Genomic DNA, 26,957 nt, shown 5'->3' with positions numbered 1-26,957 from the left:
GGGGAAGCTTCATCATGGTAGAGAAGACATGACAGTCCTGAGCCGGAAGCCTGGGTCACATCTCCACGCCCCCAGAAGAGACCATCTCTCTAATTACTGAGCCTGGAGCTGGTCTACGTCATCCCAAAGCCCACTCCCAGCAACACGCCTCCTTCAGCAAGACTCCACCTCCCAAAGACCCCACCACCTTCCCAAACTTGGAACCAACTATGAGCCCCATTTGCAGACACCTGAAGCTATGGGAAACAGCCCACATTCAAACCACCATGTAGGCACTGGTTACTTCTCTCATTGCTGAAATAAAATACCGAATAAGAAACCACATACATGAGGAAGGTTTTATTTTGGCTCATGGTTTGTGGGTTCCGTCTATCATGATGGGGAAGGCCTGGTGGCGACAGAAGCTCAGAGCCGAGGTGACAGGAGCTTGAGGCTGACATGTGGACATCAGGACACAGAGAGAGACCAGAAGTGGGGTAGAGGTCACAGCCTCAAGTGCCCATCACCAGCGACCTACTTCCTCGAGCCCTGGGCCACCTCCTCAAGGTTCCACCACAACCTCCCCAAACAGCAGCACGCGCCAGGGACTAAGTGTCCAAACACACAAGCTTACGGGAACATCTCGCGCTCACTCTATAACAGATCTTCTCCTTCGGATGAGATGCCAAGGATCAGAGAGGTCGCAGTACCTGCCCTGAGCCCCACAGGGAATAGCTGCTTGGGCAGAAGTCATACCCAGGCTCAAGACAACCCTAGCGCCCCAGCCGAGAGCCACCATGAAATCCTCTACCTCCAAAGACCCTGCCTGCCTGACCCTTTGTCCATAAAGACACCGCTGCTATGTCACGCAAGTGATTGCTTTTCCTGTTATAGAAATTTAGAGAGTGCAGACTCACCTAGAGCTCCATACCCAAAGATAACTCTTTTCAACATTTCCATGCATTTTTCAAATTCACATACAGATATTGGTGGCCTTGTTTTTGCGTTTGTTGTTACAAAACATGAATGTGCTCACGCCATGCGTGTCCTTTGGTAACATATGTTCTATCCAGAGATATATCTGGAACATCTTCCATAGCAACATGTAAACACCGTACCAGCACCCCATGATGGCCCAAGATCCCATCCTATGCATGAACCAAAGAGCGTTAACTTGTCCTCTCTTTATGGACGTTGAACTTGCCCCAGTCACAAGCCCACAGGCACACACCCTTGCATATATAAATATATCTTGGGGGCTGGAGAGATGGCTTAGTGGTTAAGCGCTTGCCTGTGAAGCCTAAGGACCCCGGTTCGAGGCTCGGTTCCCCAGGTCCCACGTTAGCCAGATGCACAAGGGGGCGCACGCGTCTGGAGTTCGTTTGCAGAGGCTGGAAGCCCTGGTGCACCCATTCTCTCTCTCTCCCTCTATCTGTCTTTCTCTCTGTGTCTGTTGCTCTCAAATAAATAAATAAAAATTCTTTTAAAAAAAGAAAATAAATATATCTTGGTGCACATATCTCAATATTTCTTAGGTTGTTGGAGTCCAAGGTCTATCCTTAATCCCCTCCAGCTAGGCCCCACCTCCTAAAATTCCTAGAACCCCCCAAATCGCACCATTAACTGGGGACCAAGTACCCAACATAACACATGAGACTTTTTTTTTTTTCTCATGTATCCCAGTCTGGCCTAACCTTTTTATGTAGCTGAGGATGACCTTGAACTTCTGATCCTCCTGACGGTACCTCCTAAGTGCTGGGCTAACTGCCTGGTTTTATGGGGTTCTGGGAATGCTATGTGCATGTTAAGCAAACTGTCTGCCAACTGAACCACACCCCAGCTCCACATGCCTTTTTGAGGACCACTTCATATCCAAACCATAACAATGGAGGAGCTTACACAAAACTCGGATTGTAACTGTGGGTTCTTGCCAGCTGCCCTCTGGGGCCCCACTTTGCCTACCATGCAGGCTGTGATGCAAGATACAGGGTCACTGATGTGTGCTGCTTGGCGGAGCTAAGGCCAAAGCCCTCTGCCTTCCCTATCCACCATCAGAGACCAGCAAAGAGCCTGTGGTCAGGCTCTCGAGCAGAGCGTGACACAAACCTACCAATCATCACTGCGGCTATACAGAGGGACACGGCCGGACCACAGGTGACAGCAGAAACCTGACACCTAAGCTCTGCAGCATCCAGCCCTGGATGCCCAGGTGGACGTGATCAGTCCCCAGGTCAACCTTTGTGGTCCCTTTCCAATGTCCACATGACCCACTTCAAGAGTAGCTTTGCCTGGTTATAAAGGACAGCACTGGGGAGCAAGCCCAGCGGGACAGCTCTGACCCCTGATCCAGACCGCCCGGCCTGGGAGAAGGGAGGGGAGAGGGAGGGGGGAAGGGGAGCTCTAGGAGCGTCTCGTTCTCTCCCACGGCGCTGTGGTAAAATTAACTCATTCGAGGCCAGTGCTGGCTCATTGCGGTCACCCGGGTGACTGTTAAGCACTTGTTAAGCCCCGGCTGAGAGTGGAGCCTAGGGTCATTTTATTTGATTGCGTTTCTCTTATATGTCTGTGCATGTCCCGGTGGGAGAGTGCATATGTATGTTCACGTAGGGGCAGAGGCCAACCTCAGGCGTCAACCTCAGGAATGCCCTCCACCTTTTTTGTTGTTGTTGTTGTTGTTTTCTTTTTCGAGGTAGGGCCTCTCACTCTAGTCCAGGCTAACCTGGATTCACTATGTAGTCTCAGGGTGGCCTCAAACTCACAGTGATCCTCCTACCTCTGCCCCTCCTGAGTGCTGGGATTAAAGGTGTGCGCCACCACACCGGCTTGCTCTTTCTTTGTGAGACGGTGTGTCTTGTGAACCTGCAGCTCACCAAGTAGGCTAGACCGGCTGGCCAGTGAGCCCCAGGGAGCCTCCTGCCTTTGCCTCCCGGCGCTGGATGCCCAGCATTACTATGTGGTTTCCAGGAGGTCAAATTGAGGTCCTCATGCTTGCAGAGTCAGTACCCATCTCCTCCTCTGCCCTCCAGAATCTGCCATTTTGTTTTTGTTTGTTTTTTGATTTTTATTTTTCAAGGTAGGGTCTTGCTCTAGCCCAGGCTGACCTGGAATCCACTATGCAGTCTCAGGGTGGCCTCAAACTCATGGTGATCCTCCTACCTCTGCCTCCCAAGTGATGGGATTAAAGGCATGCGCCACCACGCCCGGCTTCGGAATCTGCCATTTTAATCTCAGTCCTCAAGGTCCTTAAGCCTCCAAGTGAGGATTTCTACAGGAAGCCAGCCTAACCCCAGGAGTTTGTCCCTAGAGAGCACAGACTCTCAGACCCACCCTCTACCCACTAAGCCAGAATCTACTTCATCACGATCTTTGGGTGCTCCCTTGCACATTACAGTCTGAGAAGCATTGCTCTCCGCAATCCATTCAGAGCCCAGGCACCCCCAGAGCGTAATATATAATAGCTAATGTTGGATGAGGCCCTGTCTGAATTCATGGTAACTAATTTATGGGTCAAAGAACCCTGTGGGGAACCATACTGATCAGCTCCATCTTACAGATGAGAAAAGTGAGGTAATTTGCCAAAGTCTCATGTGAGTCTACAACAAAACCAATTCACTATGTCACATCTCCTCTGAGAATCCTATTCCAGAAGGTTCTGAGGCAAGAATAAGAGCAGGTAAAGAGTGCTCTATCTATAAAGACTCGTTTGTATATTTGTATGTGGTCTTCCCCTTTGGAGTGAAACTCTTTTATAAAACCAAGCAATGTTCTCTGAAATTAAAATGTCAAAAACAGCCGGGCGTGGTGGCGCACGCCTTTAATCCCAGCACTCGGGAGGCAGAGGTAGGAGGATTGCCATGAGTTCAAGGCCACCCTGAGATGACAGAGTTAATTCCAGGTCAGCCTGGCCCAGAGTGAGACCCTACCTCAAAAAAAAACAAAAAAAATTAAAAAAAAATGTCAAAAACACTGGGCTGGAGAGAGGGCTTAGCAGTTAAGCTGCTTGCCTGCAAAGCCTAAGGACCCAGGTTCAATTGTCCAGAACCCACATGAGCCAGATGGACATGGTGGCACAGTTCCTTTGCAGTGGCTAGCAACCCTGACCTGCCCATTCTCTCTCTCTTCCTCTTTCTCTGCTTCTTTCTCTCTATCTATCTCTCTCTCACACACACACATAAATAAATAAATAAATAAATAAATAAATAAATAAATAAATAAATAAATAAGTGAATTCCAGGTCAGCCTGAGCCAGAGTGAGACCCTCCTCGAAAAACCAAAAAAAAGGCATTAGAGAAAATAAAACATAAACCAGGCTGATGTGCCTCCCTCTGCCTTGCTGGCGCTTCTGTTTGGGACTTGGCTTGCATTCAATGATGGCTTTTCCTTGCCCTGGCTTTGCTGAGAGGTCATGTTCACAGGTGAGACCTACCTTCCACAGAGACAAAGAGCTATGCAGTTAGTAAGTGCCAATCAGAGGTCCCCATGCCGGCTGATGGACCAGGCTACCAAGCACGCGCCCAGGCGTGGCATGCCATCTGGAGAACGGATGGCATCATTAGCAGGGCTGCAGACTGTGAGCCTGAACAAGGCCTGAGGGCAGGCGCACCCAGGCACTGATGATTATGGAAGAATTTTAAGAGCATGAAGACTTCAAGACCTCGAGAGATTTTTTTTTTTCTTTTTTTTCCAATTTCATGAAGCGGGAACGACAAGGATAATGAATGGAGTTGTCACACCGGCAGCCAGGAACAAAAGGAACCAACTCCAGAGGCGGGTTCCCATCCATCAAAAGGATCAAAGGGGTTATGTGCTGGGAATAGGCCCCTTGCTTGGTCTCCTGTCCAGGCTGAAACCGGTTTGTTCTGAGCTTTGCAAAGCAGCCTTGGCATTAGCAGCGGCCCAGCCAACCGCAGGCAGGCCGGGAGGAAGTCCTTGGGGACAGCGCAGATGCCCGGCAAGGTCTTAATAAAAGAGGAAGTGCTCACTGTGCTGCTACTTAAAACATCAACAAGAGCCCGGTGACCCGTGGGAGGCCGTGAAGATGGGCTGTCGTCACGCAAATTAGGGAAGTGACTATGACCTGATGGGAAGCGCAGGGAGAGGAACCATGTAGCATGGCACGGACCTTCCTACGCACGTGAGGAGAATAACCAACAAGCATCGCTCTCTAAAAATGTTCGAAGTATTCCCTTTAAATTGTGAAAATGGGGGTGGGCTTGTTTTTCTTTTTTCAGAACTATAGGAATTTTTTTTCTTTCCTTCCTGTTTAGAAATGTATGTTGTGAGGGGCTGGAGACATGGCTTAGTGGTTAAGCACTTGCCTGTGAAGCCTAAGGACCCCAGTTCGAGGCTTGATTCTCCAGGACCCATGTAAGTCAGATGCACAATGTGGCGCATGCATCTGGAGTTCGTTTGCTGTAGCTGGAGGCCCTGGTGTGCCCATTCTCTCTCTCTCTCTCTCTCAAATAAATAAATAAGATATATTTTAAAAAATAAATATATGCTGTGTATATGAAAGAGAGAGAAGATATATGGGTGCACCAGGGCTTCTTGCTACTGCAAACAAATTCCAGACACATGTACCATTTATGCATCCAGCTTTACATGGGTACTGGGGAATTGGATCTAGGCTAGTAGGCTTTACAAACAAGAGCCTTTAATTGCTGAGCCATCTCACCAACCTCCTTCCTTTCTTTCTTCTTTCCTTTACTTTTTTTTAATCTTCTTTCTTTCTTTCTTTTCAGCATTAGGGCCTGAACCTCAAACCTCACACATGCCAGGCAAACACTACCTCACTGTGCCCTCTTTCTGCTTTTTTATTTTGAGACAGGGTCTTGCTAAATTGCCGAGATTAGCCTTGATCTCATTCTGTAGCCCAGGCTGGCCTTGAATTTTCTATCCTTCTGCCCCAGTCTCCCAAGTCACTGGAATGACAGGCCTATCCCACCAGGCCTGGCCTCTGTCATGATTTTCTAACTTTCCATCCATAGTGTACATGGATTCCTATATTAGGAAAAGGGGATTTATAAGGCTTATAGTTATAAGTAAAAATAGGCTGGTGGTGTTCCCTAATGCAATATGTTTAACAGGATAAATGATTGCTTATTGAGAGAATAACACGTACTTTAGGTTACTTAGTTCCATAGTAATGACAGCTACAAGAGACATATACTATTATTATCTGCACTTGCTAATGGGGAAATGAGAGATTCTAGAAGTTAATATCCTGCCTGCATCTCAGTTCATGCTAAGGGACAGAACCAGGTTCTAACAAGGACATAGCTGGTGCCAATGTCCATGCTACTGACCTGAAGTGGACCCGGAGGGCCAGATAGTTGGGGGCACACTCTGTTAGGTTGTTAGAAAAGCTACAGGAGGCCCAGGTAAACCTGAACTTCAGGTACACGACAAATAATATTTTAGTACACCGTCCCTGCAATCTAGTCCATTGTGTCTCTGAATTTCTAACTTAGCCGGGCATCTTGTTTGCTTCGCTGGCAGAAATGGCTTCCCTGGGGGCCAGAGGGATTGTTCGGTGGTTAAGGTAGCTGCCTGCAAAACCTAACAACCTGGGTTTGATTCTCCGGCACCCACGTATAGCCAGATGCACAAAGTGGCACATGTATCTGGGGCTTATTTGCAATGGCTGGAGACCCTGGCTCACCCATTCTGTCTCCTTCCTCTCTCTCTCTCTCCTCTCTCCCCCACTTGCAAACAGGTAAAAATAGTTTTTCAAAAAAGAAATGGCTTCCCTTTGCAAATCGCCATGAGAGATTAGAAGCAATGTCCAACCCAAGGGCTCTAAAGACGTTCCCAGGTTTGTGTCCCAAAGCTTTTCCAGTGTGATCCAGGACCAGCCTGAAGGTCATCATTCAATGTCCTGGGTTCCCCCTGCTGCACCCTGCTGTGAAAGACAGAGACACGGGCTGGAAGATGGCCCCATAAAGATGCAGGGTGTCCTTGGTCCTCAGGCCCACCCTGCAAGACTGCTGGGCACAAGAAGTCACACAGAGTGTGCACACATGGAGTACCAACTGATTCTGAACACCCAGGTGGAGTTACAGGTTTGACTCTGCTGTCTGGTCAGGAGTGGCTCGTGGCAGCCACCTTGGCACCCCGACTTCCACGTACGGGTCCTGGAGCTCACTGTGACAACCATATGTACTTCTCCACCTGGACCTGCATTCAGATTACCTGCAGCACTCAAACACACAGACAGCTGGTGGTGTTTTCCAGTGCAGATGGGAGGCATCGGGTGCCTAGAAGGTAAACACTACAAGACCCCAAGTGGGGAACATTCATTATCCTTCCTTCCTTCCTTTCTTCTTTCTTTCTATTTTTTTTTTTTAACTTTGCCTTTATTTACTTGAGAAAGAGGCAGGGGGAGAGAGAGAATGAGCACACCAGGGCTTCCAGCTGCTGCAAACAAACTCCAGATGTGTGCACCCCCTTGTGCATCTGGCTTACGTGGGTCCTGGGGAATCAGACCTGGGTCCTTTGGCTTTGTAGGCAAGCGCCTTAAACCACTAAGCCATATCTCCAGCCCCCCCCCCCCCTTTTTTTTTTTTTTTTTTGCTTTTCTTTCTTCCTTTGGAGGGGGCGGTTTTCAAGGTAGGGTCTCACTCTAACCTAGGCTGACCTGGAACTAACTCTGTACTTCCAGACTGGCCTCAAACTCACAGCGATCCTTCTACCTCTGCATCCCCAGTCCTGGGAGTCCTGGGATTAAAGGCATGAGCCACCACACAGGCTTCCATTCTTCCTTTCTCTCACTAAGCAAGCATCTATTGAGCTGTACTGCCAGACACTGTCTAGAAATGTGGGGAGTCTGGGTGAAGTTTACAATTCAGGGAGGAGACCCAGAACAAACCAACCAAAGCCTAACTGCAAACTGTAATCGGAGGGCATGGGGTGCTGGGACCAGATGTGTACTGGCTGCTGTCTGGAGGCCAGGTAGGCTGTGGGGTGAGGGAGGAAGGAGTGGGGGGTAACCCAGGTGAGACCAAAAGGGATGTGGCCCAGTGGGGAGCTGGCTGGAAGGTGTAGGTGGACATCCTCTAGAGATGACGAGTTGGGGAGTGGGCTGGGGGATTCACACCAAGGCATGTTTCATTCTTGTGTTCATGGCCTCCAAAGGAACATTCCAGATACTGACAATTGGTGCTACAGGGGACTAACCACCCAGAACAGATGGTGCCCCTCCACACACACCCGGCTTGCAGTAGCGCCCCCTACCGGGCTGAGGGACTATGGTCCTGGAGGAACTGGCTGGGTGGGGTCATGAATCTTGTGGCATTCAGCCATAATCAGTATTAAACACAAACAGAGCAGACCAGCCGAGGAGCCACGTCACTAGATTTTTTTTAGCTTTTAGAAAGCAAGGTTAGACTTAATAAATGTCAATTAGATAAAAAAAAAAAAATTAGCCAAACAGGTACCCATCCCATGAGAAATCTCTGCCTGGAGGCCTGAGTGTCTCTGGGCAGCATCAGGCCTGACAATGTCGCCTCCTATTCTGGAGACAACATGAGGAGCCCCCACGGTGCACTCCTGGGCCCGTGTGCAGCCAGGTCCCTGAGAGAGGCTCTGAGGGGAAAGCAGGACTCCAATTATGCTATGCCGGCAGCTTTCCCTGGCATGGTTCCTGGCAAGCAAACAGGACTGGGAGCTCAGCGGGGGAGCCCTTGCCTCCTCCACTCTCCTCCTCCTCCTCCCCTTCCTGGAGGGGGTCCTGCACTTCATCACACACAAGCTCTGACATTTATATAGTAGAGAAAGAAGCGGGGAGAGAGGGAAGCAGGAAGGGAGGGGTATGAATCAACAATGTTGAGAAGTGAGCTGGTGCATGCCTGCAATCCCAGCTATGTGAGAAGCTGAGGCAGGAGGATCCCTTGAGCTCAGGCATCCTGGCTCAGCCCAGAAAGTGCTTGCTGAGCACGCGTGAGAACCGGAGTTCAGATCCCCAGAACACATGTGTCGGGGTTCCCTTCTCCTTGCTAGAATAAAGGGCCAACCAGAAGTAGCTGGAAGGCAGAAAGGATTTGTTTGGCTCACAGTCTTGAGGGAGGTGCCATGATGGCAGGGCACAGCATGGCATGAGCAGAGGCAGACGTCACCTCTGCCACAGCGGGTGGCACACAGCAGCAGGAGAAGTGAGCTGAGCTTAGCAAGGGGGAGCTGGCTGGAACACCCCTAAGCCTACTCCCAATAACACACCTCCTCCAGCAAGGCTCCTAGCTGGGGTTCAAGCATTCCGAACACATGAGCATTGGATTCAAACCACCACATTATGCAAATACATGGTGGTGCATACCTGGAACCCCAGTGCTATAGAGGCAGAGATGGGGAACCCCTGGGACTGGCTGGTGGATGGCGATCGAGGAAAACAGCTGACCTGGATCTGTGGCCTCCACACGCACATGCACACCCCTCACCCGTACAAGCTTGTGGGCGTGCGCACCACACACGTGCAAGAGAGAGAAAAGAAAATGAGGAGGAGGAGGGAAAACGGAGGTAAAGAAATCTATTTTTCTCTTCTCCGCTCGTCCCTGAAAAACCAGTACTCATGTCTCCACCTGGAAAAGGGCTGGAACCACCTGTTCCCCAGTTCTTCTGAAGGAGATGCTGAGAGTGGAACGGATCAAGTTATTAGCCGCCATCCTCTCCATCCTGCATCCTCCAGCCCCCTCTCTTCCTCCCTGGGATGTGAGTAGAATATCTGTGAGGCTCTGTCTTTCTGTGTATCTGGTCACTATCTTCACCCCCAGGCTCAGGGAAGGGTATGGCCAGCTGTGGCCACGGATCCCCAGCCCTGGGCAAGTTCATGGCCTTGCTGTAGTCGTGACCTCCAGTCTTCTCCTGGGAAAAGGCGTGTTACAAAGGAAGCTGCCTCACGGTTTGAAGCCAAGGTCAGTCCGAGCTGTGCTGACATGAGCTGGAGAAGGACAGAATGGATGGCTGCTGGACTTGAACTCTTCACTCGCCCACCATGTGAGTGTGGCCAGAGTGCTCACTCTCTCTCCGAGTCACAGGGCCTGTCCAAGGAATGAAGATATCCTGGCTCAAAAGGCTACGGAGACAAAGAGCCACCACGGAGGGTTTCAGGAAAGCAGAAGAGGCTGGGGATGCAGCCATTGGTAGAGCGCTTGCCTAACACACACAAAGGCCTGGGTTCAATTCCCGGCACCAAAGCAGACATGGTGGCTCACGTTTGGGGGGGGGTCACGGCTTGTGGAAATCCATGGGGCCCTCAGCCCTGCAGTCACAGCCCCCAGCTAGTGTCACTGGCTCGAGGAGGTCTTGTCCAGAGATTGTCTGCCGTCCATCCTGCCGCCACCCAGTGTGGCGCTGCAGGCTGCCTGCTGTGCGTGGATGCCTTTGACTCTTATGGCTGTGAGCACGCTGGGCATGAACCATTCCCGCAGAATGATGGGGGTTGGGACATGGGCCGTGCCTGCCATGGAAAGGTCAAAACAGACGGAGACCTGGCAGGCCACAGCTGCCGCTATAAGCGTCTCCCCAGCTCAGTGGAAGAAGGCTTTCCAGGCCTCATTAAATTAGAATGTGGTCACCAAAGCCAGGCGTGGTGGCTCTGCCTATAATCCCAGCACTCAGGAGGCTGAGGTAGGAGGATCGCCATGAGTTCAAGGTCAGCCAAGGTGAGAGTGAGACACCCTGACTGAGAGACAGAAAGAAAGAAAGAAAGAAAGAAAGAAAGAAAGAAAGAAAGAAAGAAAGAAAGAAAGAAAGAAAGAAAGAGAAAGAGAGAAAAAGGAAAGAAAGAAAATGAAAGAAAGAATTCAGTCACCAGCGAGGCACATGTCCACCTCTCTCCTGAGATGCTGAGATGCTGCAAAGTCCAGCTGGGGGCCCCACCTCCATTCCACACAGCTTCACCCTGAGCCACACATAAGTCATCTGGCTGGTGTTTCATAGACAAACCCCAGCTTGCTGTTGCTTCCCAGCCTCCAACAGCTCTCGGAACTGCTGTAAGAAAACGTCCAACTAAGTCCACTGCTCTGGCTCCCGGGAGCCTCCTCCTCAGCCTTAGATAAGTGGCTCTCTGCAGCCAGCCGTGAACGTCCCCTTTCTGCTTACAACTGAAGGCATCACTCCACAGCCACGCAGCCCAGCCACTCATAGACTTATTTAGTCAACACATACAGACTGAGCCTGTTACCCACTAGGCTTCGGCTCTGACCCTGGGGGACCACAGAGGAGAAGGTAAAATCCCCGGTTAAGGTCTATGCAAGGTGTAGCAGACAGCGTCACATCGCTGACATGAATTTTTAAGCCAGGCACAGTTATGGAAGAAGGGATGTTTATTGAAGCTTACAGATCCAGGGGAAGTTCCATAATGACAGAAGTTGGACCAAGCAGAGAGAGAGAAGCCCCAAGCCAAAAAAAAAAAAAAAAAAAAAAAGCCACACCACACAGCACACTTTAGGAACTCCAGACACTTTGCTTTCTCTTTAGACTGGGATTGCAAATCCACCACCACACCTTACAGCTGGATCCTAATATCTCTCCCCAGTGACACTTCCTCCAGCCAGGTGACCACAGATCCAAACTACAAAGTAATAAAACACTGAATATATTGGGAACCATCCATTCAAACAACCACACAAGGGTATATATAGCAGGGAGTGACTAGGCCTTAGAATGCTTTCATGCTCCATACTGGCTAATGACACTGCTCCTGGCTGGTGTCATTTCGAAAGGGCTTCCTGGGGATAACAAGCGGGAGCCAGGCATTCAGGCAGCATTGGGATGAGGGAATGGAACCTTCCAGCAAAAGGAGTGAGCTGAGGTCTAAAGCTAAGCTGACAAGTCAGGCAGACGAGCCAGCAATCAGCCTAGAGCCTCAGCCCCCATCCTGGCACCACTGATCCTGACCATTGTCCAGGGCAGAGAAATCTGGGACCACAGGAGGGGAGGGCCACTGGAGCCACCACGACACGGGAAGGTCACTGGAGCCTTCACAGTGTGGCTGGCAGCAGGGAAGAGGGACAGATGCTGCGTCGTCATGCCAGAGTTCAGGACAGACCTCAGGCTCTGCTTTGTCCAAGGGAGATTGGCAAGTGTCGGGGAGGCTCTAGGACATAGGACCTTCGAATGTCAGACTTTCCCCCAAGGAATCGGGACTGAGGGAGTGGGGGAAGGGACCAACAGTAAGACTCCTGCCTTCCCCAGGCTGCCCGGGAACTCGGTGCTGTTTAGCATCTCACGTGAGGACAAAGCAAAGCTCTCAACCTTGCTAAGAAACAGAACCCGCGTCTGTCCAGTTCGGATAATTAGCTACTGTAGTCGAGGCCTGCATGTCCCCAGAACCCCATGTGTTGACGGCTTGGTCACCGGCCTGTGGCGCTATTGGGAGGTGGCAGAACCTCTAAGAGGTGGGGCCTGGTGGGAGGAAGTGAGGTCACTGGAGGAGTGCTCTTGGGGAAGATATTGGGAGCCCCTTCTGTCTGTCTTTTTTGAATTATTTATTTATATTATTTATATTATTATATTTATATTCTATATTTATATTATTTATTTATATTATTATTTATAATATTTATTAGACAAAGGGAGAGAGAGAGAGAGAGATTGAGAAAGAGAGAGGAAGAGAGCGAGAACAGGCACACTAGGGCCCCAGCCACTGCAAACAAACTCCAGATGCATGTACTGCCTCATGCATCTGGCTTACATGGGTGCTACGGAATTGAACCTGGGTCCTTTGGCTTTGCAGGCAAGTGCCTTTAACCACTAAGCCATCTCTCCACCCCACCCCCGTTTCTTTTTGCCGCTGGCCACCATGAGATGAGCAGGGTCTCTTCATTATATAATCCTTCCATGATGTTCTGCCTCAGGCCCCAAAATAATGGGTCAGCTGATACCTCTGAAACCATGAGCCAAAATACCTCCCCCATGATTTTTGTTATTATTTATTGTTTTTATTCCCAGGTGGAGGCCAGAACACAACTTTGGGTGTCATTCCTCTGGCCTTTAGATTGGAGAACTAATTTGTGCTATTTGAAGTTACTCTGCTTGTGGTAACTTGTTATAGCAGCCACCGGAAACCTATACAACTGGGAAAAGTGCTTCATGCTTTGCGGAGGACAAACAGGTAAATTCGCCCCACCTCAGGGCAGTTGCACACAGTGGGCTGCAAGCTGGTATGACAGCTCACCACATCCCGGCTTCTTCTCAATTCTTATCCCCACGCAGATGTCACTTCCTCTATAAAAAATAAAAATTAAAAAAAAAACCTTCTTAACCCACTTTGGACACAACTGCCCGTTGCTCTCTAGCCCCTGGCCCTGGTGTAGCATCTCCTTCATGTGTTCCATGACATGACATGCATACACACATGCATCAATCATGCATACGCACCACACATTCACAAAATAAACATTCTTCACCAACAAAGTGTCCCTTGGCTATGTCCTGGCCCCCAAGCACACTCTCTTCTAGTATAAGTTTACCTGGCTGCAAAACGGAGGGCTTGTCCCCTGCCTCAGTCCCTCTGGTCATGGCTGTGTGACCTCAGGGTAATCATTACCCTCTCTGAGCCTGGATGGCCTCATTAGTAAAGTGCGGGAGTTCATTCACTCTCAGCAATGGGTCCTTGTTTGGTGCAGTGTGTCCTGCCCAGCCCTGTGCCTCCTTTATCCCCCGGGGCCTGGGGGTGGTGGTTTTTGGGGCCCTCCTGGCAATGCTGTGAGAAGGGAGTTCTATGACTGACCCCACTGTACAGATGAGAAACAGAGGCACAGGGAAGTTCCATCATTCATCCCAGGTGGGTGGGCCTAGCTTGTTGGGGCTGCTCTGACCCTAACAACTCCGGCAGCACAGAATGTGTTTGGAAACTGTCGCGGGCTGCGCACACGCCCGTGATCCTAACATCCGCGCGGAGGAGGCCGGAGACAGGACCGCGCGATGCCATCTGCCTGCAAACACCGGGAGCAAGAGCCGATCCGTATCCAGTTGTCTTCCCTGGAAAGACTGCCACAGCCCCGTTCGCTCTGTCTGCTGCGCTGCTCTCTTAATCAGTGGTGAGAATAGACCTCGCTTCCCGAGACCTTGGCTGTTATACACCAAACTTTATACCAAACGCTCCCCTCGTGTAATATGCTAATACACTGGTAATTAAAAGCTTCAAGACGCTGTTTAATAACTGTTCTGGTTTGAGGAGGATAATTGCTGCTCCTCCCACGATTCTGGAGTCACCAGGAGACGTCTAGGGAGGGTAAGTGGTACAGGAAGATGAAGGAACCTTCACTTGAAGGCGGTGGTCCCTTGGGATCCACCTTCTCTGCTTCCAGAGAGATTCTGGACTCTCCTTTCTTCCTTGTTTGTTTGTTTGTTTTGACAATAGGGTCTTACATAGCCCAGGCTGGCACTGAACTCCCTACATAGCCTAGGATGAGGTTAGACTCCTGATCCTCATGCCTCCTTCCAAGTGAGAACCACCATCCTGGCCTTGGGCATGCTAGACACGCATTCCAACTGAACTAATTTCCGAGCTCCCCATTTTACTTCTTTCTCCTCCATCTTTCTCTCAGAGGAGAGCATCTTACTCTCTCTCTTCTCTCATAAGAAAGCATCTTTCTCTCTCCTCTTCTCCTTCTGTCTTTTCTCTTTCTTATAAGAACATATCTCTCTCTCTCTCTATCGTGTGTGTGTGTGTGTGTGTGTGTGTGTGTGTGTATCTTTCTGATTTTCTTTCAGTTCTGCTTGGTATTGGGGAGGGAGCCCAGGGCCTTGAGCATGCTAGCAAATGTTCTGCCACCAAGCCACACCTCCTGGTCCCCTCCCCAGTGGTTAAAGGCACCTGCTTACAAAGCTTACAGACCCAGGGTTCAATTCCCCAGTACCCACATAAAGTCAGATGCAAAAATAAAAGTAGCCATCTGGTGTTCATTTGCAGTGACAAGAGACTCCCCCCGAAAAAAACCCTCTCCCCATACACATGCAAATAAATAAAAATACAATTAATAATTTTTTTAAAAAAAGAAGTTGGAGCCGAGTGTGGTGGTGCATGCCTTTAATCCCAGCACTCAGGAGGCAGAGGTAGGAGGATTGCCATGAGTTCGAGGCCACCCTGAGACTACAGAGTGAATTCCAGGTCAGCCTGGGCTAGAGTAAAACCCTACCTCAAAAAACAAAAAATGTTGGAAGGAGAGAAGAAACACCTCAAGGTAGTCTTCTGGCCTTCATATACACCATGGATGTGTGCACCCATCCACACCCACATACAAATGCCAATAGTTTTAATTATAAGTAAATATATAATTTTAATTTTTAAGTTAACATAGAACATGGCCTACTTGGAAGGACGGTCTCAATAAAGTGTCGTTTCAGTCTCCCAGACAGGACATGACCTGTCACATCTATCTCCTGGAACAGATCAGCAAACTCACATCCTGAGAACAGTTTGCAAAGCCCTGAGACCCATGGCTTTAGTTTTCAGATAGAGCAATTGGGGTCTAAGGCTTGAAAATGTCAGGTCCCAGCTGTGGGATGAGTCTCAGGTCCTCTGTGACATTTCACGGCCAGGCCCAGTGCAGAAGCTTAAAATCTGAACTTCAGATACCTCGCGATAAACTGACTGGGATTTTGCTCCTTTCTTTCTCCGACGGATTTAAGTGCAACTCCCGCAGATAAGCGCACTCCGGCAGACTCCCCACTGGCTTGTTGGGAAGGAGGCTTCATATATGTCACTCGGTTAGAAGTCTCTCCCAGGGATGCACAACTCTGTCACATGCAAGGTACAAAAGACTGCGAATACAGCCCTGCAGCCATCTTTCCAGTACCAGTCCCCTGTTGGTCAGCTACTAAGGTAACTGTGTCACATCAGGATTCTCCAGTGAGCCTGACCACTTAACTACGGGGAAGTAGAAGGTATGATACAAGAGGCATAAGGTCTCATGACTTGGGGAAATTGGGGAAAGAGAAGTTAGGCAAGTTTCTTAACTGCAGGACTTCTCTGAGCCTTCATGAAAGCGGACATGGGCTAGAAGGTGGCGTCGGGGATTCTGGCCTTATCTCTACCTCTGGCTGGAATGTGATGAGAGGGGACTGCCCAGGTAACCCCAGGACACCACAGGGCAGGGCTGTGGGCATAGCATGTGTGGCCAGGGAGACACGTACACGAGGCAGTCCAGCTCTTGATCTGGCAGCCACAGATTTCCAGTGTTCCACTGTTCCTTAAGCCCAGCCTGAGACCCTCCCGGCCATTTCCTCGAGGCCGCACAGAAACAAACCCGCAGCCTTCCTGTAGCTAGAACTTGGAGAGAGGCTGTGCCAGGCGCCCTGTGTGAATTCAGCCAAGCAAGGAGAGCTCCATCATGGAGCTCTGTGTCACAGTCCTCCCCTGGGCCAAAAGAGGATGCTGCAGACACCCTGGAAGCTGTAAGGGCCGAGCTCCAACTGCCAGCCTTGTGACCAAAAACACGCTTGCTCAGGTTGGTGCCCCATTCTTGTCAGAAGATGCTGAGTGTCTCCAAGGGACCACATGGTCAAGATGTGTCCCCAGAGTGGCACTATTGGGGGGAGGAAGGGTTCCTAGGCCATTGAGAACATGTCCCCAGAGGGGCTGATACACTCCATCCTTTTTCTGTTTTGCTTCCTGTTTTTTTGTTTTGTTTTGGTTTGGTTTTTCAAGGTAGGGTCTCACTCTAGCACAGGCTGATCTGGATTCCACGCTGTAGTCTCAGGGTGGCCTCAAACTCATGGCGATCCTCCTACCTCTGCCTCCAGAGTGCTAGGCTTAAAAGCATGTGCCACCACTCCCGGCTTGCTTCCCGATTCTTGAGGCAGCAATTCGCTCTGTTCTTTCTCTCACCACGATGAGTTCCCATAGCAATCAGACCACTGCATCCCTAGAGCCTTCAACCATGAGCCTAAATGAACCTTTTTCTTTACAAATGAGTGGCTCTGGCATTTTGTCATAGTGACAGAAAACCAACTTGTGTCTAGACATGTGACTTTTGTGGCTCAGTGGATGGTGGCCTGGCTGGCTCTGACCTCCCCACAGCTCATCCTTTTGGTTTTGTATCCATCCGTGCTCCTGTCATGAGCAATATGGCATCGCAGCTATTATCACAAATTCCACCTTACAGAGAGAGAAAAGCAGAGGACCAGAGAGGTGAGTCCTGAGCATTCGGCAGGAAGCCTGACCTGGGCAGGGGCGGGTGTGGGGGATGGATTTTGTGTTGAGAGCTGGGCATACTGTCCGGCTACAAATGAAGTTGCCCTTCAGGAGACAGTTTGGAGCAGAAAAAAAAAATTAGCAAGATTTGGAGTCAAAAGCCCTAGTTCAAATCCTATATCTAGCCAGCCATGGCGGTACAGTCCCGTAATCCCAGCACTCGGGAGGCTGAGGCAAGAGGACAGTGAGTCGGAAACTAACCTGGGCTACAGAGCAAGACCTTATCTCAAAACACTATGGGCTAGGGATGGAGTGCATTAGCAGAGTCCTTGCCTAGTATGTACAAAGTCCTGGAATCGATCCCTAGCACCACAAAGCAAGTTAAAAAGAAAAAAAAAAAAAAAAAACCAAAACTGGGCTGGAGTGATGGCTTAGCAGATAAGGCACTTGCCTGCAAAGCTTAATGACCCAAGTTTGATGCCCCAGTGCCCATGTAAAGCCAGATACACAAGGTGGCCACATGCATCTGAACTCCATTTGCAGCAGCTAGAGGCCCTGGTATACCCATTCTCTCTCTCTCTCTCTCTCTCTCTCTCTCTCTCTCTCTCTCTCTCTCTCTCTCCTTGCAAATACATTAAAAAAAATTACCCAGGTGTGGTGGCACATGCCTTTAATTCCAGTACTCGGGAGGCAAAGGTAGAAGAATTGCCATGAGTTCAAGGCCACGCTGAGACTAAGTACTGAATTTCTGGTCAGCCTGAGCTAGAGTGAGACCCTATCTCATAACCACCCCTTGGAGACAAGGAAATGGAAGCTCAGAGATCACATATCTTGCCCAAAGCCACACAGCTGCAACAAGACACAAATTCCAACCCGGGCACCTTAGCCCTCAAGGACAAGCTTGTGTCCAATCTATACCTGGGACTTTGCAGGATAGAAAGTGCTCAGTCAGGTAAGGTCCACTGCCGACACCAGGGGATCCTTATCTCCCTATTACACAGGAAGCTTACATGGCACCCAAGGCAAGAGGCCAAGGGAGATAGACGATGGAGGGTTCTCGGGGTTCCCTACTCTCCTGTCTCATGCAGTCCTAAATCCCACACAGTCCTGGACGGAGCCATCATCACAACCATCATCACTCTTAATCCCACACAGGCTGAGGACAGCCTTGCATCCAGGATCCCAGAGGTCTGTTCCCCCACGGGCAGAAAAACCATTTAAATATTTGTTGACTCATTTCCACTGAACCACAGGGCTGATGCAGAAAAACAATTTCTTCTCTTTGATTCTTTTTCTTCTAATAATACATGATTACCTTTCCTCAATCATCCTGGCAGAATGGACACTTTTCCATCTAATGCTGAATTTTAAAAAAATAAATAAACTAAAAAAAACAAAAGCCAGGGTAGGGAATGCATAATCATATTGGCCAGGAAAAGAAGCCTTGCTTGGCCCCGGAAGGGGAGATGAGCAGAAACAGAAAAAGGTCAGCCATGTTAATCATGGTTCCCAGTGAAAGGCTGGAAAGCTTAAAGAGTTAAAGGCAGGCCTGGAGGAGGGGCAGAGAGCGGCATCTGGAATTGGTTGCTCCATGGGTCCCTCCTGCCTCCCATCCTCCCCCATCTCCCCCCTCCCTGGGCTAGCCTGGGGCATTCCCTGACAAATCCCCGCTGTTCAGCTGCCCTCCGCCCACACAGTCATTGCTATGCAGGTCTTCATTCGCAAAAGATGAAAGCGTCTCTATCCACGGGAGCAGGAAAAGAGCACAGAATGAATTTCTCCCCGTGGTATCAGCACACACACAGCTGAATCTCAATGCAGAGCGGGGCTGTATACTTGCAAAGCCAGATGCCGCGGAGGGGAGGAAGATGACAGGTACCTGCCTCCGAGAGAGAAGTCGCAAAGGGCCCATGTGGTCACCCTGCAGGAGGCCTCTGGGGGATGCCCAGTCACCATCTCACACGCCAAAATGCCAGTTACCACCTCAGCATGCTACTGAGGCTGCAGATCATGTGACACCCCAGCAGCGTGTCGTGGCAACCACTCCAGATACCTGTTGACAAGTCGCACTGTCCCTGGTACTTTAGAAGTCATGTCTTACGGTCATGTTCGTGAGCACCCCAAGAAATGGTGATGGTTACTGTCTCCACACGCTAGTGGGAAAACAAAAACACAGAGAAGTGCGTCACCTGCCCAGGTCAGTAACGACGGTGCTGGCCCTGGCTCCAGGGCCTCCAGTGTCAGTGATGACCACTGCAGCAGGCTGTGGTCTCAGTGGCAGAGCTGTGGTTCCCCTTCCTACTATGGAATCGTTTTTAAGTCTGGAGACATGTACGCAAGCCTGATCCTGTTGATAGCGCTCCATCTTGGGAGAAGGAAGCCCCTGTGTGAGTCACACATAAGACGCTGCTGTCCCACTTTGTACCAAGCCATCGCCGTCTCTAGCTCAAGTGTCTGCATGGTGGGGACAATCCACCTTCCCGTGCACCTGCTCCTCAACCCTAGGGCTCCGCCCTGGGGACACAAACTGAGACAGTAAAGGATTTCTGGACCATCATGGCCACCATTCAACACCCAGGAACTTGCCATTGCAGGGTGTCCTCCCCCCCAAAGTCTCCGGTGTGAACTTCACAAGCTCTTGGATGGCCACTTCCCTAAACTCAGATTAACTCCAAAGCTCCACTTTGAGGCTCTCTCAGTTTGACCTACTATCCACCACACAGGGAAACGGGAGAGCATACTGCTCAGAGGCAGCCACTCAGATTCCCCCAAGTTTCCTCTTCTCGTTGAAAAACAGAAGCTAGAACCAGCTGTGGTGGCGCAGGTCTTTAATCCCAGCACTCGGGAGGCAGAGGTGGGAGGATCACCATGAGTTCGAGGCTACCCTGAGACTACAGAGTGAATTCCAGGTCAGCCTGAGCTAGAGTGAGACCCTACCTTGGAAAACCAAAAAAAAAAAATAAAAGAAAGAAAGAAAAAAAAGAAAAGAAAAATAAAAACAGAAGCTAGCTGGGCCCTGAATCCCAACACTCCAGAGGCAGAGCTAGGAGGATCACTGTGAGTTCGAGGCCACCCTGAGACTATGTAGTGAATTCCAGGCCAGCCTGGGCTAGAGCAAGACCCTACCTCAAAAAAAACCAAAACAAACAAAAAAGAAAGAAAGAAAGAAAGAAACTAACTCTAACTCTTTCCTTTTTTCTCTTCCATTTTCTCATTGGCCAAATGCAGAGCATAACCATCCCCAAGTCTTGGAATTGTTGTGAACATGAAATGAGTCTGCTCTCGGAAGCCGGGTGTTAATCCCAGCACTCGGGAGGCAGAGGTAGGAGGATCGCCGTGAGTTCGAGGTCACCCTGACACTACATAGTGAATTTCCTGGTCAGTCTGGGCTAGAGTAAGACCCTACCTCGAAAAACCAAAAAAGAGAAGAAAAAAAAAGAGTCTGCTCTCTAAGGTACGCAGCACCCTGGGTCTCTCCAGGAACTGCTAGAAATAGTTATAATTAGGCTGTGAGCCGGTAGCATCGTGACTGCGTGTGTGAGCTAGCCAGCGACAGACCACAGGCTGACACGGTTAACCTGTGGCCAGGAAGATGCACAGTGTTTGAGGGTAGGCGCTGGTTCTGCAAAGGCAGCTGAGCCCACAGAGGAACTGTGTCCAGAGCATTCTTCCAAAGGCCAGTCAATCTATCTTAACTTCTTGGCACACCTACAGTGAAACTTCACCTGCCTCCCACCCCCTCCCAGCTGAGAGTGTTTAGGCCAGGAGAAACTGCTTGCCCAAGAAGCTGCAGAGATGGGGTCTAAACCCAGCCAGGCTGACTCCAGGGTCCATGTTGATAACCATTATGCAACACTACCTCCCATCTCCATAAAAAACCGCCTATCTCAGGAAACATTGGCATTACCTCCGCACCAACCATCTCTCCACGCACACCAGACATTGCCACCACACTCATTGCCTGCTTCCTATAAGATTCATTTTTTAAAAGATTTATTGTTATTTCTTTATTTATTAGAGACACAGAGAGAGAATGGGCACTCCAGGGCCTCTAGTCACTGCAGATGAACTCCAGATACATGCACCACCATGTGCATCTGGCTTACTTGGGACCTGGAGAATCGAACGTGGGTCCTTAGGCTTTGCAGGCCTGTGCCTTAACCACTAAGCCATCTCTCCAGCCCTCCTGTCAGATTCTTATTTTCTCTCTATTTCCATTATTTTATGCTTTCCTTTTTTTTTTTATTCTTTCCTTTTTGGAAAGGAATCAATCTTGAATGAAACCAAGTCTCCTTGAAGTTGAAACAGAATTGTCCACAATTGAAATCTATAATTAGAGAAAGTTCATCTCCGGGTGGGTCTTCCCTCCTCACACCAAAAATACACTAACATTTGCAGAAAGAGAATTTGTCTTTACCTAAAACTATAATTAAATGGCTGCTGGCGGTTACCTTGGTGACATATTTTTTTAATCCTCCACTACTGCTCCCTACTCTGGATAATACAAACTTGGCAGCCAAATAAATCAACAGGTTGCCCAGGAAACTGTTGCCGTGACAACCATGAAGATGGAGTGGGGGGAAAACAAAATGGAGGAAATATCAGACCCACAATACTATATAAAAGAAGAAAAGGCCCCTTGGTGTGGCCACACAGGGGGAAAAATTAAAATGACTTTGTGAAAGAAGTCTGCTAAGAGGGATATCATTGTAGGAAACTTCCTGGAGACACAGAAGCAAACTTTTGCTCCCACCACATAGGGAACCAATGACAGACCAAAGTTCAAGTCCACCAAAGTTGCAACTTGAGGAGCCAATGAGTTTAAAGGGCTTACTTACAGGAGAGTGGCCGGCTCCAAAGCAGCTGCATTAGCTGAAAGTCTCACCCCCGTCTGGATGTCAATCCCCCCCACACACACCACCACCACCGTGGCTGCGGAGATGGAGTCCCCCCCACACCTTCCATCAACCTTCCACACCCTATCTACAGAGCTCCTGAAGACAAGGCCCTGTGCAGCCGAGAAGGAATGCGTGCGGCTGGCAGGAAGGTACAGGAGAGAGTGGCCTAGGCCTCAGGTGACAGTGGCAATGACCCCCCCATTTCCTCCTGTTGGGGGCCTGATATCGAGGGTGTGGTGGTTTGATTCAGGTGTCCCCCATAAACTTAGGTGTTCTGAATGCTAGGTTCCCAGCTGATGGATATTTGGGAACTAATGCCTCCTGGAGGGAGTGTATTGTTGGGGGCGGGCTTATGGGCTTTATAGCCAGTTTCCCCATGCCAGTGTTTGGGTACACCTCCTGTTGCTGTGGTCCACCTGATGTTGGCCAGGGGGTGATGTCCACCCTCTGCTCATGCCATCATTTTCCCTTGCCATTGTGGAGCTTCCCCTCGAGCCTGTAAGCCAAAATAAACCTCTTTTCCCCAGAAGCTGCTCTTGGTTGGGTGATTTCTACCAGCAACAGAGGGTCTCCGGCTAGTAGCCACAGCTGCTCGGAGGAAAATGACAACGGCTGTTATGCTCAGAGGACAGCGCTCTACAACAGATGTCCGTAACTCAAGTGTCCCTTGAGAGGTTCACACACAGGGCAGGTGTCCATGGAGGGCCTGGAGATGTCCACACTCAAAGGTCTCCCTAATGGCTCACACGCAAGGCGGGTCTCCATTGAGAGCCCGGAGCCAGGAGGAGCAGGGCTGCCTGGTCCCTCTCATCCTCACCCTTAAGCTTGCTGAGTTCCTGCTATGTGCTAGTGTGGCCAAGAGCCACGCTTCCTCTTGGAGCCTTGACCCGGAGGGCCAGGAATATCGGAATAACAAATGCAGGACTGCTTGTCAATGCCTTAGAATCTGGGTTGTCCCTGTCTGGTCACTGTCCCCTTCCCCACATTCTAGCAAGGCCAGCTCGGCTTGCTTGTCTGAGGTGAGGTGAGGAGAGCAGGGCCCGCGGAAGACCGGAGGCTGAGACTTTGAAAACAAAGGCCAGATTGTCCAGGGATGGGATTCAGTCATGTGTCCTGGCACACCACCCAAGGGGACAGTATTCCCCTGAGACTGTGGACCTCACAGCAGGGGTCATGTCCCTGGCTCATGGCTTGACTGCAGATAGGTGAGAGCAGTGTCACATCCTTGGAAGGGAATGAATGACCACTGGGTTTGAGTCTGACCAAGAGTGGCCAGGAGGGGGCTGGATAGATGGCTCAGTGGTTAAGGTACTTGCCTGCAATGCCTAATAACCCAGGTTATGGTTATGATACACCCATTCTCTCTGTTTTTCTCTGTGTGTCCTTGCAAATAAATAAATAAAATAGTTTCTTAAAAAATAAAATAAGAGAGGGCTGGAGAGATGCTTAGCAGTTAAAGTGCTTGCCTACAAAGCCAAAGGACCTAGGTTTGATTTCCCAGGACCCATGCAAGCCAGCTACAAAAGGGGGCACACGCATCTGGAGTTCATTTGCAGTGGCTGGAGGCCCTGGTGCACCCATTCTCTCTCTATCTCTCTCTTTCTGTTTGCAAATAAATAAATGAATTAAATTAAAATTAATAATAATAATAATAAAACAGTGGCCAGAAAAGAAGCAACAGGCTGAGACATGATGAGTGACAAATGCGGGTGGATGTCTTGGTCACCTTCTCCTTGCTGTGACCAAATACCGGACAAGAAGCGACTTCGGGAAGGAAAGGTTTATTTTGGCTCACAGTGTGAGACCACAGCCCGTCGTGCAGGGAAGGCAAGGCGGCAGGAGCTGGAGGCAGCGCTGGTCGCATCAGCTCGCGGAGAGTTAGCAGAGAGGAATGGATGCCGCTGATGAGCCAGCTCACTCCTTTTTATCCAGTCCGGGACTCGAGACCATGGGCCGGTGCTGTCTACAGTTAGGGTGGGTCTTCCCACCTCAATGAAGCTGATCTAGAAACTTCCTCCCAGATAGGTCTAGAGATTTGTTGCCATGGTGATTCTACATCCTGTCAAGGTGATTACCAGATAATAACCATCATGGCAAGTGATCCCACACACCACCAAGCAGAGGGACTGCAGGGTGCCCCCAGAGCAAAGGAGGTGGGCAGAAGTGGACAGAACATGTGTCTTTTCCTACTGGGCGTGTGAACAGAGAGCTGCACTAAGGAGAGAGAGGGAGAGAGAGGGAGAGAGAGGGAGAGAGAGAGGGAGAGAGAGAGGGCTAGAGAGATGGCTTAGAGGTTAAGGTATTTGCCTTCAAAGCCAAAGGACTCAGATTCGATTCCCCGGGACCCACATAAGCCAGATGCACAAGGGGCACACGCATCTGGAGTTTGTTTGCGGTGGCTAAAGGCCCTGGCATGCCCATTCTCTTTCTGTCTGTCTCTCTTCTCTCTATCTCTCTCTGTGCTTGCAAATAAATAAATAAAATAAAGATTTGTAAAAAACCTTTTTTTTGTAATTTGTAAAAAATTGTTAAAAAATAAAAGAGAGAGAGAGAGAAGCTGGGTATGGTGGTGCACACCTTTAATCCCAACACTCGGGAGGCAGAGGTAAGAGGATCATCATGAGTTCGAGGCCACCCTGAAACTACATAGTGAATTCCAGGTCATCCTGGGCTAGAGTGAGACCCTACCTCAAAAAAAAAAAACAAGAAAGAAAGGAGCTGGGTGGACGGCTTAGGTGGTAAAATGCTTGTCATCAGGACCTGAGTTCGGATCCCCAGCACCCACACAAAAGTCAGCATGTTGCAGAATCCCAGCGCTGGAGAGGCAAAGGCAGGAGGATTCCTGAGGCTGGCTAGCTAGTTGGTCTAGGCGACTCAGTGAGCTACCAATTCATTGAGAAACTCTGACTCACAACAAGATGGAGAGAAATAAAGGAAGACACTCAATGTCGACTTATAGCCTCCACACACGTGCACTCACACCCACACACACAGAGAGAAAAAGAAAAGAATTATCCAGACCCAAATATTATAGGCCAAAGTCCTATTCCCAGCCATCCCAACAGGCTAGGCTTAAACACTTGTCCCAATATGCCAATTCAAGAGCAGAATGGGGGCTGGAGGGATGGCTCAGAGGGTAAAGGCACTTGCATACAAAGTGTGAAGGGGTTCGAGTCCTCAGTACCCACAGAAAGCCAGATGCACACACAGGTGCCTGCATCTGGAGTTCATCTGCAGTGGCAGGAGGCGATGGCTTGCTCTCGTTCTCTCTCTCTCTCTCTCTCTCTCTCTCTCTCTCTCTCTCTCTCTCTCTCTCTCTCGCTGTATCTCCTTGGCTCTCATAAATAAATTAACAAAACACGTCCACCCACCCCCACCAGGCACTGCTCATAACCCAAAGATTGTCAGGCCTCCAAAACAACCCAGAAGAAATGATTTCGCCCAACTACCACTTGCCCCACTGAGCAGGGGACAAGTTCTGGAGGTGGTGGGGGGAGCCTCTATTTACATATTTCACAAGTGGAAGGTGAGGGAACCAGCGCTGAGCACGTGAGCAGCCTCCAGCCGGAGGGAAGCTAAAAATTCCCTAGAACCTGTCATTTACAAACGCCAAGAGCTGTTTAGACAATACTACAATCAGACCGCGCCATACAAACTCTCCCCCCAGGGAGTCTCCACGGTCTGATTTTTAAGTACTAAACAGCTGCTCTCAGGTTGGGCTTGAAAACACTCCTTAATTTCTGGTTTTGATTGGCACTCCAGGGGTTCCCAATCACAGCCTCTTTATCTGAGCGCCTAAGCTCAGAGGACCTTCTGCTGGAGGGGGCTGTTGAGGGGAGGAAGGGGAGTGTGGAGAACCAAGGAGACGTCTCATCTTGTCAGAAGATACCAGAACTTCCTAGCTAGCATGGGGTGGGTGGAAGGAATCAAGTGATAAAATAAGGTGAACCTGAGTCAGGTGGGGTGGTGCACACCTTTAATCCCAGCCCGTGGGAGGCAGAGGTAGGAGGATCTCAGTGAGTTCAAGGCCGCCCTGAGACTACATAGTGAATTCCTGACTGGCCTAGAGTAGAGCAAGACTCTACCTCGAAAAACTAAAAATAAATAAATAAATAAGACACCCGGGTGGGGATGTGGCTCATTTGGTTCAGTACTGAGTTCAATCCCAGCAGTGCATAAACCAGGTATGGTAACACACACCTGTAATCCCTACACTTGGGGAGGTAGGACGACCAGGAATTCAAGGTCAACCTCAGCTACATAGTGAGTTTGAGGTGAGCCTGGCCTTGCATGAAACCCTTTCTCAAAATAAATTTAAAACTAAAGAGGGCTGGAGAGGTGGCCCCACAGTTGAAGGACCCCCTATACAAGCACAAGGGCCTGAGGCCACTCGAGGTCCATCTCCAAGGCCACATAAACAGCTGGGTGTGACCACGCACGTCTATAAGTCCAGTCCTATGCTGGGGCTTGTGAAAAAAAATGGCAACTCTGGGATCAGTAAGGGGTTCTGGCTCAAGTAAGAATAGGTGGCAAGGGCTGCAGAGATGGCTCAGGGGTTGAGGTGCTTGCCTGCAGAGCCTAAGGACCACAGTTCAATTCCCCAATACCCACATAAAACCAGATGCACGATGTGGCACATGCATCTGGAGATCATTTGCCTATTCTCTCTCTCTCTCTCTCTCTGACTCTCTTCTATCTCTCTCTGCATGCAAATAAATAAAATATTCTTTAAAAAAAAAAAGAACAGGGGACTGGAGAGATGGCTTAGTGGTTAAGTGCTTGCCTGTGAAGCCTAAGGACCCTGCTTCAAGGCTCGATTCCCCAGGACCCACGTTAGTCAGATGCACAAGGGGGCACACATGTCTGGAGTTCGTTTGCAGTGGCTGGAGGTCCTGGCGTGCCCATTCTCTCTCTCTCTCTCTCTCTCTCTCTCTCTCTCTCTCTGT

The sequence above is a fragment of the Jaculus jaculus genome, chromosome 8 (genome assembly GCF_020740685.1).
Source record: "Jaculus jaculus isolate mJacJac1 chromosome 8, mJacJac1.mat.Y.cur, whole genome shotgun sequence".
NCBI lineage: Eukaryota > Metazoa > Chordata > Mammalia > Rodentia > Dipodidae > Jaculus > Jaculus jaculus.
Note: the sequence above shows the minus strand (reverse complement) of the source record.